This window comes from Eubalaena glacialis, chromosome 7, assembly GCF_028564815.1.
Source record: "Eubalaena glacialis isolate mEubGla1 chromosome 7, mEubGla1.1.hap2.+ XY, whole genome shotgun sequence".
Lineage (NCBI taxonomy): Eukaryota > Metazoa > Chordata > Mammalia > Artiodactyla > Balaenidae > Eubalaena > Eubalaena glacialis.
The window spans coordinates 126,446,030-126,454,428 of NC_083722.1; positions in this window are offsets into that span (position 1 = coordinate 126,446,030).

Below are 8,399 nucleotides of genomic sequence, written 5' to 3' on the forward strand. Positions count from 1 at the left end.
TCAGATTGCGAAAGACAAATGTTCTACGATATCACTTATGTTATCTGAAAATTCATAAAAATGAACATATTTCCATAGGGAAAGACGATCTCAGATGGAGAAGACAAACTTATGGTTAAGCCAAAGAAAAGGTGTGAGGAATGGACAAATTAGGATATTGGGGTTAACAAACATATACTAATACATATAAAATATATCATCCCCAAAGACCTATGGAATACCAAGAGTGGTCTATTCAACACTCTACAATAACCTACATGGAAAAGGACACAAAGATCAATAGATATATGTATATGTGTACATGAACAAGATTCTGTGCAGCTAGAACAAAAGACATTTTAAAATCCAATTTGCTCTGATAAAAATGAAAACTTAAAGACACAAACAAGAATTAAGGAGGCTAAAACTTATGGGGGTTTGTCCTGACACATTCCACTCTAATCTGCAACCTAAAAGCACAACTTGCAGCAAGGTTCTGTTTCCCTAGCAAGCAGAGTTGCCAACGTAGAAATGCTGCCACCTTAAGGCCGTTTCCTCAAACAGCAGCTTTAAATCCACTGCTAATGGTCACTAATATTCACAAGGACTGCAGGGCTGTAAATGACTCATGCCCTCAAAAACTGTCCTGGGGTAGGGAATGGCCAAAAAAATCCAAACGCGGCAAATTTTTCAAGAAGGAAATTTGAAGTTGTAAGTTTAGCTGAATCTTAAAAAAAAATGAAAAGGACATTGATCCACGCAAAACATCAGGAATTATTAGACGCATGCAAATCCAATCTACACAAACGTATCACCTCACACCAGTCAGAATGACCATCAGCAAAACGTCAACAAACAATAGATGTTGAAGAAGTTGTGGAGAATAGCGTAACCTCTCGGTCTAAGTGGGATGTAAACTGGTAACAGCCAATAATAGGAACAGAATGGCAGTGCGTTGAAAGGTAAAAATTGAGTCCCCATATGATCCGGAAGGCCCACTATTGGGCCTGTCACCTGTGAAAGCCAGAATCAAAAAGACACAGGATGGAACATCGTGTATTGCAGCAGTATTTACAATAGCCAAGACATGGAAGCAACAAAAATGTCCATCATCAGATGAATGGACGAAAAAGTGGTCCATGTACACAATGCAATATTAGACACAGAAAAGAATGAAACAATGCCGTTTGCAGCACCATAGACGAGGCTACAGACAATCACACACCTTGAAGTAAGTCAGAAAGCGAGAGACACATATCCTATGATATCACGTATAGGTCTTATGTAAAAATTGATAGGAATGAACCTATTTCCACAGAGAAGGACACTCACGTGTTCAGAAAACAAGCTTGTGCTTAACCAAACGGAAAGGTGTGAGGAATGTATAACGGAGGATATTGGGTTTAACAGACATATGCTAATACTTATAAAATATATAATCATCAGACATACCGAATACCAAGAGAGGTCTACACAACATTCTGTAATAATCTCTACGGAACAGGATCCAAACATGAAAAGATATATGAATCAATGAAAGACATTCTGTACACCTAGAACAAACACAACATTGCAATCAAATTTGCTCTGAGAAAAATGAAAATTAAACTGAGAATATCAACAACAAATAAGTAGACATAGTTTCTGGGGGTTTGTCCTGGCACATTCCACTCTACTTTACAACCTACAAACAGGACTTCCAGGAAGGCTGTGTTGCCCTAGTAACCAGAGTTGGGAATATAGAAATGCTGCCCCCTTGTGGCCGTTTCCTGCAACAGCAGCTTTAAATGCAGAACTAATGGTCATGTGATATTCACAATTACTACAGGGCTGTAAAGGACACCTGCCCTCAAAAAATGTCCTGGTGCAGGTAATGGCCACAGGAATTCAGGGAACATGGCAAATTTTTCAAGGAAACAATTTGAAGAGGTGAGTTTCTCTGTTTTACTTAAAAAAAAACGTAGATGAAAGCTCAATATCGGGAATTATTAGACGCATGCAAATCCAACCTACAAGAAGGTATCACCACCCAACACTCAAAATGCCATCAGTAAAAAGTCTACAAACAATAAATTCTGAAGGGGTTTTAGAGAACTGTGTACCCTCTAGTTGCTGGTGGCATGTAAACTGGTAACAGCCAGTAGTGAGAACAGAATGGAGGTGCGTTGAAAGGGAAAAATTTGAACCACCATATGATCTAGTAGGCCCACTGCTGGGCCTAATCCCTGAGAAGACCAGAATCCAAAAGACACAGGCTGGCAATCCTGCACTGCATCAATATTTAGCATTGCCAAGACTTGGAAGTAACCAAAATGTCCATCCACAGATGAATGCACAAAGAAGAAGTGGTCCATGTACACAATGCAATATTCGCCATGGAAAAGGATGAAACACTGCTCTTTGCAGCACCATAGATGAGCCTAGAGATAATCACAGAACATGAGGTAAGTCGGAAAGCAGCCGACAAATAACCTGTGATATCACTCCTAGCTGTTACCTAACAACTGACACGTATGAACATATTTCCACAGAGAAAGACTCTCACAGACTTAGAAAACAAACTATGGTTATCTAAAAGGAAAGGTGGGAGGAATGGACACATTAAGATTAGGGTTACCGTACGTATACAAATACATATTAAACACACGTATCAAAAAGACCGACCATATACCAAGGGAGGTCTACTGAACGCTCTGTAATAATTTACACGGGGGCTTGCCTGGTGGCACCGTGGTTAAGAATCCACCTGCCAATGCAGGGGACACAGGTTCGATCCCTGGTTCGGGAAGGTCCCACATGCAGCAGAGCAACTAAGCCCGTGCACCACAACTAATGAGCCTACGCTCTGGAGCCCATGAGCCATAACTACTGAGCCCATGCACCACAACTACTGAAGCCCACACGCCTAGAGCCCGTGCTCCGCAACAAGAGAAGCCACTGCAGTGAGAAGCCGGTGCACCGCAACGGAGAGTAGCCCCCGCTCACCGCAACTGGAGAAAGCCCACATGCAGCAACGAAGATCCAACTCAGCCAAAAATAAATAAATAAATAAAATAAATTTATTTAAAAAAATAATAGTAATTTACATGGGAAGAGGATCTGTACATGAGTAGATATATATAATGTTCAATTGAACCTGATTGTGCACACCCAGAACAAACACTATTCTGCTCATTACCCCAATTTAAAAAATTAAAACCACGAACAACAATTAATGAGACATAAAGTTATTGGGGTTTTCCCTGGCACATCCCATTCTAATTTACAACCTAGGAACACAACTTTCAGGAAGGCTCTGCTGCCCTAGTAACCAGACTTGGGAATGGAGAAATGCTGCCGCCTTGTGGCCGTTTCCCACAACAGCAGCTTTAAACACAGGGCTAAGGGTCACTTGAGATTCACAGTAATTGTAGGGCCGTAAATGACACGTGTCCTCAAAACATGTCCTGGGGTAGGTAATGGCCAAGAAAGTTCACAACACGGAAAATTTTTCAAGAAAACAATTTGAAGAGGTAAGTGTTACTCACTCGGTTGTTCTAAAAAAAGAAGAACATGGATAAAAGCTCAATATCAGGAATTATTGGTTGGATGCAAATCCAAACTACAAAAAGATTTCACCACCCAATATTCAAAATGCCATCCGTACAAAGTCTACAAACAATGCATGCTGACGGGTTGGGGGAGAAATGCATACCCACTATGCTGTTGGTTGGATGTAAACTGGTAACAGCTAATCATGAGAACAGAACGGAGCTGCGTTTAAAAGGTAAAAATTGAGCTACCATATCATGCGGCCGATCCCCTAATGGGCCTATACCCTAAGAAGACCAGAATGGGAAAGGCACAGACAGGCAAACATGCACTGCAGCAATATTTACAATAGCCAAGCCATGCAAGCAAGCAAAATGTCCATCAACAGATAAATGGACAAAGAAGAAGTGGTGTACGTACCGAATGGAATAGTAGCCTCGGGAAAAAAATGAACAATGCCGTTTTCAGGACTACACATGAGCCTAGAAATAATCATAGTACGTTAAGTAAGTCAAAAAGGAATGACAAATATCCTATGATATCATTTATACGTGTTATCCATCCTAAGATTGCTCCCAATGAACATATTTCCACAGAAAAACACACTCACAGACTGATAAAACAAACTAATGGTTAACCAAAATGAAAGGTGGGAGGATGGATAAATTAGGATTATGGGGGTAGCATACATATACTAATGTATGTTAAATGTATATAAACATATAACATATAAACTATATGAATTATATAATCACCAATACATATAAAATATATCATGACAAAACACCTACCAAATACCAAGGGAGGTCTACTCAACATTCTGTAATAACATACATGGTAACAGGATCCGAAGATGAACAGACATATGTATGAATCATTGACCAGATTCTGTACAGCCAGACAATCACAACACTCTAATCAAATTTCCTCCGATAAGAAATATAAATTAAATTTAAAAAACGAACATAAGTAAGGAGACATAAACTTCTGGGGGCTTGTCCCAGCACATTCCACTCTAATTTACAACCGAGGAACACGACGTCCAGGAAGACTCTGTTGCCCTAGTAACAAGAGTTGAGAACGTAACAATGCTGCCGCCTTGTGGCTGTTTCCCACAACAGCAGCTTTAAACACAGTGCTAATGGTCGCTTAATAGTCACGAGGACTGCGGGGCTGTAAATGATACCTGCCCTCAAAAAATGTCCTGGGGTAGGGAATAGGCAAGAAATTTCAACACATGACAAAGTTTTCAAGAAGTCAATATGAGAGGGAAGTTGTACTCACTCTTTAAAAAAAAAAGGAAAAGAAAAAAAAAGACATGCCTAAAGCTCAGTATAAGGAATTATTAGCTGCATGCAAATCCCACGTCCACAAAGGTTTCAGCTCACACCAGTCAAATGACCATCAGCAAAAAGTCTACAAACTATAAATGCTGAAGAGGTTTTAGGGAACTGTGTACCTTCTAGCTGCTGATGGGGTGTAAAGTGCTAACAGCACTAATGAAAACTGAATGCAGCTGCTTTAAAAGGTAAAAATTGAGCTACCGTATGATGCGGCAGGGCACCTTCTGGGCCTATAACCTAAGACCACCAGAATCGGAAAGACAGAGGCAGGCAAATGTGCACTGCAGCAATATTGAAAGAGCCAAGACATGGAAGCAAAAAAAAGCTCCATAAACAGATGAATGGACAAAGAAGAAGTGGTATATGTACAGAATGGAATATTAGCCATGAAAAAAAATAAAAGAATGGCATATGCAGCACCACGGATGAGCCTAGAGATAATCACACAACGTGAAGTAAGTCAGATTGCGAAAGACAAATGTTCTACGATATCACTTATGTTATCTGAAAATTCATAAAAATGAACATATTTCCATAGGGAAAGACGATCTCAGATGGAGAAGACAAACTTATGGTTAAGCCAAAGAAAAGGTGTGAGGAATGGACAAATTAGGATATTGGGGTTAACAAACATATACTAATACATATAAAATATATCATCCCCAAAGACCTATGGAATACCAAGAGTGGTCTATTCAACACTCTACAATAACCTACATGGAAAAGGACACAAAGATCAATAGATATATGTATATGTGTACATGAACAAGATTCTGTGCAGCTAGAACAAAAGACATTTTAAAATCCAATTTGCTCTGATAAAAATGAAAACTTAAAGACACAAACAAGAATTAAGGAGGCTAAAACTTATGGGGGTTTGTCCTGACACATTCCACTCTAATCTGCAACCTAAAAGCACAACTTGCAGCAAGGTTCTGTTTCCCTAGCAAGCAGAGTTGCCAACGTAGAAATGCTGCCACCTTAAGGCCGTTTCCTCAAACAGCAGCTTTAAATCCACTGCTAATGGTCACTAATATTCACAAGGACTGCAGGGCTGTAAATGACTCATGCCCTCAAAAACTGTCCTGGGGTAGGGAATGGCCAAAAAAATCCAAACGCGGCAAATTTTTCAAGAAGGAAATTTGAAGTTGTAAGTTTAGCTGAATCTTAAAAAAAAATGAAAAGGACATTGATCCACGCAAAACATCAGGAATTATTAGACGCATGCAAATCCAATCTACACAAACGTATCACCTCACACCAGTCAGAATGACCATCAGCAAAACGTCAACAAACAATAGATGTTGAAGAAGTTGTGGAGAATAGCGTAACCTCTCGGTCTAAGTGGGATGTAAACTGGTAACAGCCAATAATAGGAACAGAATGGCAGTGCGTTGAAAGGTAAAAATTGAGTCCCCATATGATCCGGAAGGCCCACTATTGGGCCTGTCACCTGTGAAAGCCAGAATCAAAAAGACACAGGATGGAACATCGTGTATTGCAGCAGTATTTACAATAGCCAAGACATGGAAGCAACAAAAATGTCCATCATCAGATGAATGGACGAAAAAGTGGTCCATGTACACAATGCAATATTAGACACAGAAAAGAATGAAACAATGCCGTTTGCAGCACCATAGACGAGGCTACAGACAATCACACACCTTGAAGTAAGTCAGAAAGCGAGAGACACATATCCTATGATATCACGTATAGGTCTTATGTAAAAATTGATAGGAATGAACCTATTTCCACAGAGAAGGACACTCACGTGTTCAGAAAACAAGCTTGTGCTTAACCAAACGGAAAGGTGTGAGGAATGTATAACGGAGGATATTGGGTTTAACAGACATATGCTAATACTTATAAAATATATAATCATCAGACATACCGAATACCAAGAGAGGTCTACACAACATTCTGTAATAATCTCTACGGAACAGGATCCAAACATGAAAAGATATATGAATCAATGAAAGACATTCTGTACACCTAGAACAAACACAACATTGCAATCAAATTTGCTCTGAGAAAAATGAAAATTAAACTGAGAATATCAACAACAAATAAGTAGACATAGTTTCTGGGGGTTTGTCCTGGCACATTCCACTCTACTTTACAACCTACAAACAGGACTTCCAGGAAGGCTGTGTTGCCCTAGTAACCAGAGTTGGGAATATAGAAATGCTGCCCCCTTGTGGCCGTTTCCTGCAACAGCAGCTTTAAATGCAGAACTAATGGTCATGTGATATTCACAATTACTACAGGGCTGTAAAGGACACCTGCCCTCAAAAAATGTCCTGGTGCAGGTAATGGCCACAGGAATTCAGGGAACATGGCAAATTTTTCAAGGAAACAATTTGAAGAGGTGAGTTTCTCTGTTTTACTTAAAAAAAAACGTAGATGAAAGCTCAATATCGGGAATTATTAGACGCATGCAAATCCAACCTACAAGAAGGTATCACCACCCAACACTCAAAATGCCATCAGTAAAAAGTCTACAAACAATAAATTCTGAAGGGGTTTTAGAGAACTGTGTACCCTCTAGTTGCTGGTGGCATGTAAACTGGTAACAGCCAGTAGTGAGAACAGAATGGAGGTGCGTTGAAAGGGAAAAATTTGAACCACCATATGATCTAGTAGGCCCACTGCTGGGCCTAATCCCTGAGAAGACCAGAATCCAAAAGACACAGGCTGGCAATCCTGCACTGCATCAATATTTAGCATTGCCAAGACTTGGAAGTAACCAAAATGTCCATCCACAGATGAATGCACAAAGAAGAAGTGGTCCATGTACACAATGCAATATTCGCCATGGAAAAGGATGAAACACTGCTCTTTGCAGCACCATAGATGAGCCTAGAGATAATCACAGAACATGAGGTAAGTCGGAAAGCAGCCGACAAATAACCTGTGATATCACTCCTAGCTGTTACCTAACAACTGACACGTATGAACATATTTCCACAGAGAAAGACTCTCACAGACTTAGAAAACAAACTATGGTTATCTAAAAGGAAAGGTGGGAGGAATGGACACATTAAGATTAGGGTTACCGTACGTATACAAATACATATTAAACACACGTATCAAAAAGACCGACCATATACCAAGGGAGGTCTACTGAACGCTCTGTAATAATTTACACGGGGGCTTGCCTGGTGGCACCGTGGTTAAGAATCCACCTGCCAATGCAGGGGACACAGGTTCGATCCCTGGTTCGGGAAGGTCCCACATGCAGCAGAGCAACTAAGCCCGTGCACCACAACTAATGAGCCTACGCTCTGGAGCCCATGAGCCATAACTACTGAGCCCATGCACCACAACTACTGAAGCCCACACGCCTAGAGCCCGTGCTCCGCAACAAGAGAAGCCACTGCAGTGAGAAGCCGGTGCACCGCAACGGAGAGTAGCCCCCGCTCACCGCAACTGGAGAAAGCCCACATGCAGCAACGAAGATCCAACTCAGCCAAAAATAAATAAATAAATAAAATAAATTTATTTAAAAAAATAATAGTAATTTACATGGGAAGAGGATCTGTACAT